Below are 9690 nucleotides of genomic sequence, written 5' to 3' on the forward strand. Positions count from 1 at the left end.
CTCGGGGCAGGGTGCCGTAACCAGTTTCTTCACTGGATAAGGGTGCAGGCCTCTTGACCTCAGAGGACTGCTGTCCGGCGTTAACTGCACGAACGGTAAGTTCTGGGCACTTCAAATGTCTTAAAAGTCTTTTGTAATGATATCTCTTGTTTTGCAGGGTTCCGGCGATGGCGGATGGCGGGCTGATGAGAGTTGAGGATCGAACCCGCGTGAGGAATAGAAGCGCCTGGAAGCACGTAAGTAAGCGCTTGTAGCCTGCTTCACGATGTGCACTAACTGTCCCTTTTATCTTGCAGGTACAAGTTCGGAGCTTTAGAGAAGCTGAAGGGTGCTGGAATACCCACTGGATTCGGCGTGGGAAGGAGTAATGGCACGTGAGTAATAAAGTTGCCCAATGTCTTTAAACGCACCTTCTTTTGTCTTTCAGATGCGGGATGCAGCGCCGAAGGCCTCCGGAGCGTGCAAAGAGTAGGTAAGCCTTTGTCTTTCAGATGCCGGAATGCAGCGCGAGGCGTTGGTGACAGCCGATGGACCAGGTAAGAGATGCGCTGCCACTGAAGACCGTAGTGCTAACCTGTTCTTTCTTTGTCTTTACAGGTGCTGCTGAAGACTGGATTCCAGGATGGTAAGCCTTTGTTCCCTTAGGCCCAGGATCAGAAGCAGAAGACACGATGAGCGTTCTGCTGCAGAGAATGCAGAATAACACAAAGCAAGATTCATCCATCGGGTGTGGTTTAAATAGCCCCCTGTAGTGCTTAGGTGTCTCCTTCCACAGCCACGCCTAGGTAAGAAAAGAGTTCCTGCTTTCCAGAAGAGTTCCAGTGTTCTGAACCTAGGGAGTGGCTCCTGCCCCACCCAACAGGAAAAGTAGTCCCAAACAGAAGAGGATCAGGGGTTCAACTGGCAGGTAAGTAAGCAGCATGGTCTGCTGCAGGTAAGTCCACCCAAGCATTATGAGCCCGGCGCTTCCAGCGCTGGGACTGGGCATCTTTATGAGCCTGGTGCCACTGGCGCCAGGACAGGGTCCAAAAGGTCCCAATTGGGACTGGCTGGCACTCGGAACCGGGGTTATGGGTCTGCTTCCAAGGGAGTCGGGCAAGTCCTGATCTTTTGGAAGCAGAGATCATGACAGCGAGGCAGTGGGTCTTGAACTTGATCTTTGCAGCCTCCGGGAACCAGTGGAGAGATTTCAGGGCTCGAGAGATATGGTCCTTGATCTTGAGGCCAAGGACAAGTCTCGCAATCATGTTCTGGATTAGGTGCAGAGGGTATAGAGTAGAGGAAGGCAGATTGAGAAAAAGGCTGTTGCAGTAGTCCAGCCTAGAAATAACCAGGGCTCTGGAGACAGGGAGGTTCTGGGGGAAAGTGAGAAAATGAAAAATACCTCTTAGGAGGTGCAGCTTTTAGTGGGCCTTCTTGGCAAGGTCCATGATTTGAGGATAGAATGAGAAAGTGGAATCGAAGATGACACCAACGTTTTTAGCCTCACAGGAAGGTGAAGGAAGAGGGCCCAAGGAGTGTGTCCAGATTGAAAGAGGGAAAGCGGGAGCTGGGGTCCCAATGAGAAGGATCTTAGTCTTACTGGAATTAAGGCAGGGATCGTTGGAATTGCACCACTCCTGAATCGTGGATAGACGGTCAGGAATGAGCAAGGGAGTAGAGGAAACTGAGGGTAGCCTGAAGAAGAGCTGAGTGGCATCCCCATAACACTGAAAGTTAGAGGAGAATGAAGAGATAATGTGGTCTAATGGGCCAAGTAGACATTGAATAGTCAGGGTGAGAGGTAAGAGCCCTGGGAACACCACATGTGAAGAGAGAGGTGGTGGAGATAAAGGACACAAGTTGGACCTGGGAGGGCCGGCCCAGAAGGAAGGAGGTCAACCAAGCCAGGGCCTGATCCGTGATGCCCAGGTTCTCACAGAGTTGATTGATGGCATGATTGACTGCGTCAAAAGCAGAGGAAAGATCAAGGAGGATGAGGACAAATGGAAGGGAAGAATCAAGGATAGTCAGCAGGTCTCACGGCTGTTCAGGATAGCTGTTTCCTTGCCTCTGGCTGCTCTGATGCCAGACTGATGGTCATGGAGACAACCAACAGATTCAGTCTGGGGAATAAGCTGGGAGATGGACAGCTTTTCCAGGAGTTTGCCCAGGCAAGGAGTGTTTGAGATTGGGTGTTAGTTTGCCAGACAGGTAGGATCTGCAGAATGCTTTTTCAAGAGGGGGTGCACAAGAAAGTGCTTGAGGGGTGAGGGGACCGTTCCGGTGGCCAAAGAGTGATTGCAGAAATCGGCAAAGGCTAGAGCAATGGTGTCAATGTGGTCCTTGATGGTTCTGGAGGTGCAGGGGAGCACCTGCTTGTATGCCACTTTCATAGATCGGACTTGTCTAGAAAAATTGTCAGCAGTGGTTGGAGAGAAAGAGAAAAAGGGAGGAGGAGAGGGAGAGGCAGCCAGAGGGGGGCCTATAGAGAGAGAGGGGGAGGAAGAGGAAGAGAGGACAAAATGTCCTGTCTTTTAGTGGTGAAGTGAGAATTCAGAGATATACAGAGGGCTCTGGAGGGAATAGGAGAGGTGGAGACTGCAAAAGGATTGTCCAGCTCCTTGCATATTTTAAAGAGTTTGGCAGTGTTGTTAGAGGCTGCAGAGATGCAGGCTTGGATGTGGGCTCTGTTCTTGGACAGGACAGAGAGTCTGTATTGCGTTTGGAGCACGTGGCAGGCCACTTTGTCAGAGGATTTGCCTGATGCCCTCCACTGTCATGCACCGTGGTGCTTGGCAACTGTGGACAAGATGGAAGGCGTGCCGCCACCATTAAACTGTTCCGTCACGCTGGTTACGTTCTTTGTGTGATGGTCTAGTTGTTTGCCTTCCCTTGACTGGACCTGCCGGATATATTCATTTCCTGCCGGCAGCTCCAGTGCGTTCAAACTGCAGAGTTTTCCGCGCTGCTACTCCAACGATCAGTAGTCTCACTTTCCTGAAGTTTTCTGCTTCCGTTCGCTCACGCGAATGCTCCCCTCTTTGTTTCCATTTATTCTAGTTTCTTTCTCCCTTACCTTTATCCTCATTTCCTTCCGTTAGGCTTTCCTCTACTCTTTCGCTCCGGTCTTCCCTCTACTCTCCCTTTCTGTGCATTGCACAGTTCTTCCTCTTAGTTTGACTGCTCCCTCTGGTGCATTGTTGCTGAATTCTGGTGTCCCCCACTCACCTATTACTGGAACGGTTTATCCTTGCATCCTACCTCCTCGAAGCTTCTTGCCTGCCTTCGGATCCTTCTCCTACTTCTCGGACATCAGCAGTGCAACCGGAGCATTTCGTCTCTGGGGTTTTTGCCATACTGGCTTTTTTCCCTTCTGGCTGTCCCAGAAGGGGGTCTCTGTCATAGATCTTGAGACTGTGGCTACTGCTTCCTTCCGGGGCACGCCACAGTCCAAAAAATAAAGAAGAACCCTGGAACAACATCATGCTTGGTGAAAGAACAACACCTACCACATGGATACCTCAGATACAGGTGAGGAAAGTGGAACCAGTGATTCCGGGGAAATACGAGGATAGGTGTGACATCCACTTCCTCTCAGCCACCCTACACTTGTGTTTCAGGGTGACGAGATCATTGTCATACCAAGAGTTGCACTTGGAGGCAGGCTTCAGGTGGATTCTCATGACAGGGGCAAGGACATCAAGAGTGTTGGAGATAGAAAGATGCAGGTTAGAGAGGGCTGTGTCAGAGTGTGAGTCAGCGGCAGGTGTATGAGGAGCAGAAAAAGTAGTGGCAAAGACCTCCACTGACACATGCTTCATGGGCTGGATGACTGAGAAGGTAGGTGGCAGTGTTGGGTGTTGGCTTCACCTGGGGGACAGAGAGATTCATGTGAGAGCAAAGCAGAAAGTGGTCAGTCCAAGAGAGAGGAGTGGTGAGTGGGTTCGAGAGGGGGATGTCTGAGGAGATGAGAACATCCAAGGTGTGCCCATCAGAGTGTTTTGGACCAGAGCATAGAATGGAAAGAGAGAGAGTGTTGCAGAGGTTGTGGAAGATCCCTGAGGAGGGATTAAAAGCATCCAGATGCATGTTGAGGTCTCAGAGGAAGAGAAGTGGAGAGGTATAGGTAAGTAGAGAAGACGAGAGGTCAGCCCACTCTGAGAGGAAGAGGGCGACCTGGCCAGGTGGCCTGTAGATGGTGGCCACAGTCAGAGAGAGGCCAGGAGATAGAGAGATAGAGAGCCTGTAGATCAGGCATTCAAAGGAGGAGTAGGCCTGCATAGGAATGACAGGGGCAGGGACCCACTACATAAGATCAGAGCTACTCCACCTGCAGGAAGGTTGGTTCTGGGTTTGGAGAGGATCTTCAGGGAGAAAAGCGTCAGAACCTGTAACAAAGCTGGCCGTGAACCATGTCTCTGTGAGAGCGAGGACATCCAGGTAATGTTCTTCAGGGAGGTGGCAGATGTCAAGGAAGTGTTTGACATCAGAACGAAAGTTGAGAGTAGTGACCTGGAGCAGGTTGCCACATTTGAAAGACTTCCGTGGAGCTGTACAGGTTTGAGGTACACCCTGCAGGGGGGCCTGAGAATGGGCATAGGAGGTATAAGGAGATAGCAAAGTAGCCAGAGAGGATGAGGAGGGTGCCAGAGAGTTGACGGCAGAAGGAGGTGGTGGAGGAGCCAGAGAAATGCTGGTAGGAGTGGTAGAAGGAAAGAAATTGATAAGACACAGTTGAAGCCTATCAAAAAGAAGGAGATTGGACTGAGGGCCCTGGACCAAGATGGTGCCATTCAGATAGACATTAATGATGATCTTGGAGGAGTGGAAGGTGGCCCAGAGGACCTCCCACAGAGTGCCACCATTAATGGTAGAGGAGGAAAAAGTAGAGAGAACAGACACTATATGCGGGATCTATAGGTATCGAGAGGAAACAACAAAGAGGATGTCAGTAAGAGTTTGTCTAGAGGAAGCACAGATGTAGCTATCGTTGATAGAGAGGCCGGGGTTGGAGACCACAGTGTCTCTCTTGAATGTCTTCCTTCCTGACTTAGTGAGAGGTATAGGATAGCAGATAGAGTAGCAGTTAAAGATGATAGGGGAGACGGAAAGCACCAAAGAGGGTGCAAGGAGGAAGTAGGAGGAGAAGGGAGCAAAGAGTGAGAGCAAGAGATGCACATCCAGTGCTGCGCAGCACAGGATGTGCAGGGGGGGTCACACAGAAGGGAACACACAGGAGGGGTAGACAGGTACACTGAACAGTACAAATGATACCGCCAACAGGGTGTGGTCCTGGAGAGTGGGAGAGAGCCTAAAATGACACAGATCAGAGTACAATAGTAACCACAGTTAGGTGAGGACATAGAGAGTGAGAGAGGGCATATAGGGACACAATATCGCAGTATAATAGCAATCAAAAATGAGGGGTCCTAGAGAAAAGACAGAGAACACAAAATATGACTAACTGCTGGAAGGTGAGAGCCTAGGATTGTGCAGGGACAGAGTACATCATGTCAGACAGTTAGGTGGAAGTACATACAAAGTCCGGGACATTTAGGAGAATGCAGTAGTGGCTGCATACCCTAACTGCCCCTTTCTTACCTTTTGGACACTGAAGTTTGACGGCTGCACTGCGTGATCCCACTCTGTGCCACTACCCCTTCTCAGCAAAACACCTGCACTGCACAACAACACATCCTTGTCCTGCGAGGGCTTTGCAGCAGAGGGCCCGATCCTCGGTTCTTAAAGGTTTGGATGAAGCAAGGTTATAGAAATGCACAGCTTCTCTGGGGCAGTTCAATCGGTTACTTTTACGAAGAAATTACTAATCAAGATAGGGGGCAGAGAGGTGTGTGCCCCCTTGTTATATTCTACTGCAACCCCAATCAATCTTCTGGTAAGAGACGTCTTGAGTAACCTTAACATGTCCTTCTTGTTTACGGAAAGAGGTGCAGTGTGTTCAACACACGGCATGTGTGCCGTGATGGTAATGTTGACCTTACATCCACTAGGCATTGAGTCCTCAGGAAGAGGAATACCAGTGGCCCCTGATTTGTTTATATACGTTATTCCAATATTACTCAGTGCAGTGCCACAAGGGGGATAACAAATATGGTTGATGAGTACCATCAGAGTTTTTCTGAGCAGCCGCAGGATATAGTTGCAGGTTCCATCATCGAACTTGATATAGAAGGAGTTCTAGGGTAGAAGACAGGATTGTTTTGATAGCAGTTGACTCGAACAAAGGAGAGTGGCATAGGGTTTTGTGTTTTGACCCCACAATACCAATAAAAACTGTCTCGGATGAGGACTTGTTCAAGAATAGAGAAAATGAGGGAGAAATAATATTGGAAGTATGTGTTCCTTGTGAGATCATGATACAGTACAGACATGCAGCTTGTCCCATGTCATTAGTAGGGACTGCTCCTTCTTACGCTTGCGCAGATTTGGCTCAGGTTCCTGATAAGTTGTGGACAAGTAATCTTGCTATGTTGCCTCAAGTGAAACAATATACTTTGTCGAAGGCAGCAGAGGAGGGAAATTATGACACTATAATGGCCTTTTTGAAATCATCATACCATCTAACTCACCCTGTAACACAGCTTTTTATCCAGTGAAGAAACTGAAAGGTGCTAGTTGGAGGAATATTTAGAATGTACACCCCCTCAATGATATTGTACAGGCAGAATTTCCATTGGTTCTGAATCATGCTACTATATTGTGCAATCTACCTGTTGATGTTACCGATTTTACTGTGCTGGATTTGAAAAAGGCCTTTATCTCAATGCCCCTGCATCCCGGGTCACAGTATCACACTTCCCGGCAAACGCTTTTATGTTTGCCGGGAGCTGATTTCAACACACTCAATGGTACTCTGAGTCCCTGAGCTTTATCAACAGAGTGTTACATGAAGATTTGAGCAATATTGTTGTCCCCAGTACCATAATTCAATATGTGGATGATCTATTGGTCTGTAGCATGGAACACCAATGCAGGGAGGATTCTTCAGCGTTGTTACAACTGTTGGCTTACAAACAGTATAAGGTGTACAGAACAAAATTGCAGTACTTCCAGCAGGAGGTGTTGTATTTAGGGAAGTTGATTTCAGTGAATGGTGAAAGAGTGACTCCAGAGCATGCAGCAGCAGTGCTCGCGACCCCCCAGCCAGTGACGGTCAAAGACATGCAGACATTCTTGGATTGTGTAACTAGCATGTATTTTCTATTACACATCATATACCAAACCATTGCTCCAGCCCTATTATTTGGACTGATGAAATGGTTACTAAATTTCAGGACCTTAAAGATGTGATTCCTACTGATCCCATATTGGCCACTTCCAATTATACAAAAGAGTTTTATCTTTTCTCACATTCTGATGGTCAGATGATGATTGCTGTATTGATACAGCACAGCACAATGGGTCATAAACCTTGGGACTTTTACAGTGGCATGTTAGATTCTGTCATGCAAGGACAGTTCCCGTTGCTGCTGCTGCTGCCTTCGCCATTGAGAAATCTGTGAATACTGTCTTGGGGTGCTCATTGACATTGTATGTGGAGCACGCTGTCTTTGCGATATTGGAAAGGTACAAATTTACCATAACCACGCAAAGGCCCTCTACATATGAAGTGATTCTCTGAAGCTTGTCTATATGTTACAACAACTGTGCATTCTGGGTGGTCAAGATGGATGAGACACGGGTTATGTAGAGCAGACTGGTCCCCGGTGCAGCATGCAGCTTTGTGAGATAGATTGTTTTATGCACTTTCACAGCCTACACTTGCTGCAATACTGAAGTGAGCCGCCTACACAAGTGGTGTCAACTTTGTTTCCCTTGGAAATGAAGCCGCAGAGACTGTGGCAAAACAGGCAGCTTATTTACCAGTAGTGGATATTCATGAATATCCAGCGTTTGTAAACATGGAGTTACAGTTGCAGGTTATGACATGATAGGTTATTTATAACACGCTTAATACCCAGAGGTTTCTAAGCATGCACCCGGGGATCGAACCTGTGTTGCTCCGTGTCGCCTTGCTACCAAGGCAAGCGCGTTGCCCCTGAGCTATCCTCCCGAGACAAGGTTCCCGAGGTTCCATATACTGCACTTCCTGTTAAAGAAATCAGCGATATACAATTACAGGCACCACAGAGTGATAAGTTGTTGTGGCAGAAGAGAGGGTGTGTGGGGTCTCCAACTGATTTGGTGTGGCGCGAGACAAATATAGGGAAGGTTGTGATGCCTCAAGCTTTGGCTTTAGTGGCGTTTGACAACTTCATTACCCCCCTACTGTCCAAACAGCATATTGCTGCAGATATTCAGGAGCATTGGTATGTGCCTAACATTCAGGAATTGCTGTCTTTGTTCAGGTCCAATTTTGCAGTGTGCCAGATGCTGTGGGGAACATTTACCAGCCCAACAGAAATCCCTGCATCACAAAACTGCATTTTAACAGTTGCAAAAATAATGGCTGCACTGTGTCTGCTTAGCACATATGGGGTGCAATAGAGCATAGACACCCTGGGAATAGCTGCATTTATATCTTCATGTGAAACCAAAGAGAAGAATTCAAAGCCAGCCTGCAGTGCTATGATTTGCAAAAATGTAAAGCTGCACAAGAAAATGGTCTGCATTTAAAACGACCTTGCACTGGTGCTATTTTCATCTTTAAACATCAACCAGCTTGATTTTACTAAAACACAGCCATGTCCATCTATATTCAGGATGAACACCATCAAATTAGGGCCGTCCCTCCCTGAACAGCATTATTGTGTTAAATAAAGTCTGTGAAAAGCAGGGATTACATATCAGTCCGCATAGCTAACATTTTACTTTGGAAAGAAATGAACACACACAAAGCCCTTCCAAATAAGCTCTCTCACTCCTTTGCCAGGTATCAGTTTCAAAATACTAATTTCTTGAACATATCCCCGTGTATAGAAATTGACTAAAGCTATGAAAGCCTTCAGAATGAAAATGCGAGGAAACTACATTTGTTAAATGAACATGAAAAATAAAATGAATCTGTGTTACACTGCTTTGCAAAGTAGTGAATGGCATTGTGAAAGCTGAATGGGAATAAAACTGTAAAATACACAGAAAAACAACTGTTAATTTTGGGAAGAAAAGCTGCAAAAAATATAGATATATTTTAACCTTTATATTTTATTTTCTCCACAAAAAGAACTTCAACAGCCTGGCTAAAGAGGCATTCCTGTTAGACCAGTTTGGCATAAAGACCAAATGTCGTACCTCCCCGTGATTTGATACTACCAGGGTAGGGACCCTGTTCTTTGGGCTGACAAGTGTGATAATTACAGGGTGCCACAGACTGCATGACAGAGAAGCTCTCAAGAAAAAAGGGGGATTCTAACCTATGTGTTGTCAGGTACTGTCAGGTTGGAGTGACATATTCTTTACATACAGTATCATATACTCATTTACATTGGGTCAGGGAGACACATATTTAGTATAGAAAGGTTTTGGGAAGTTATTATGGGTTATATTTTTAAACAGCCAATTTTGCCCTTAACCTTCATTGCAGTCTATGGAAAATGCCCCAAGCCAAGATGGAGGTTCTCAGTTTAAATTCTAATTGGCTGGAGATTGTTTATAGGGAGGACAATGAACATTCTAAACTGCCTTTCATCGTCCTTGCCCAGCTGAGAGGTTGTGTGCCTTGCAGCTCCTGCTTAACTTGGTCAAGGG

This window comes from Ambystoma mexicanum, chromosome 6p (genome assembly GCF_040938575.1).
Source record: "Ambystoma mexicanum isolate Mex_15411 chromosome 6p, UKY_AmexF1_1, whole genome shotgun sequence".
NCBI lineage: Eukaryota > Metazoa > Chordata > Amphibia > Caudata > Ambystomatidae > Ambystoma > Ambystoma mexicanum.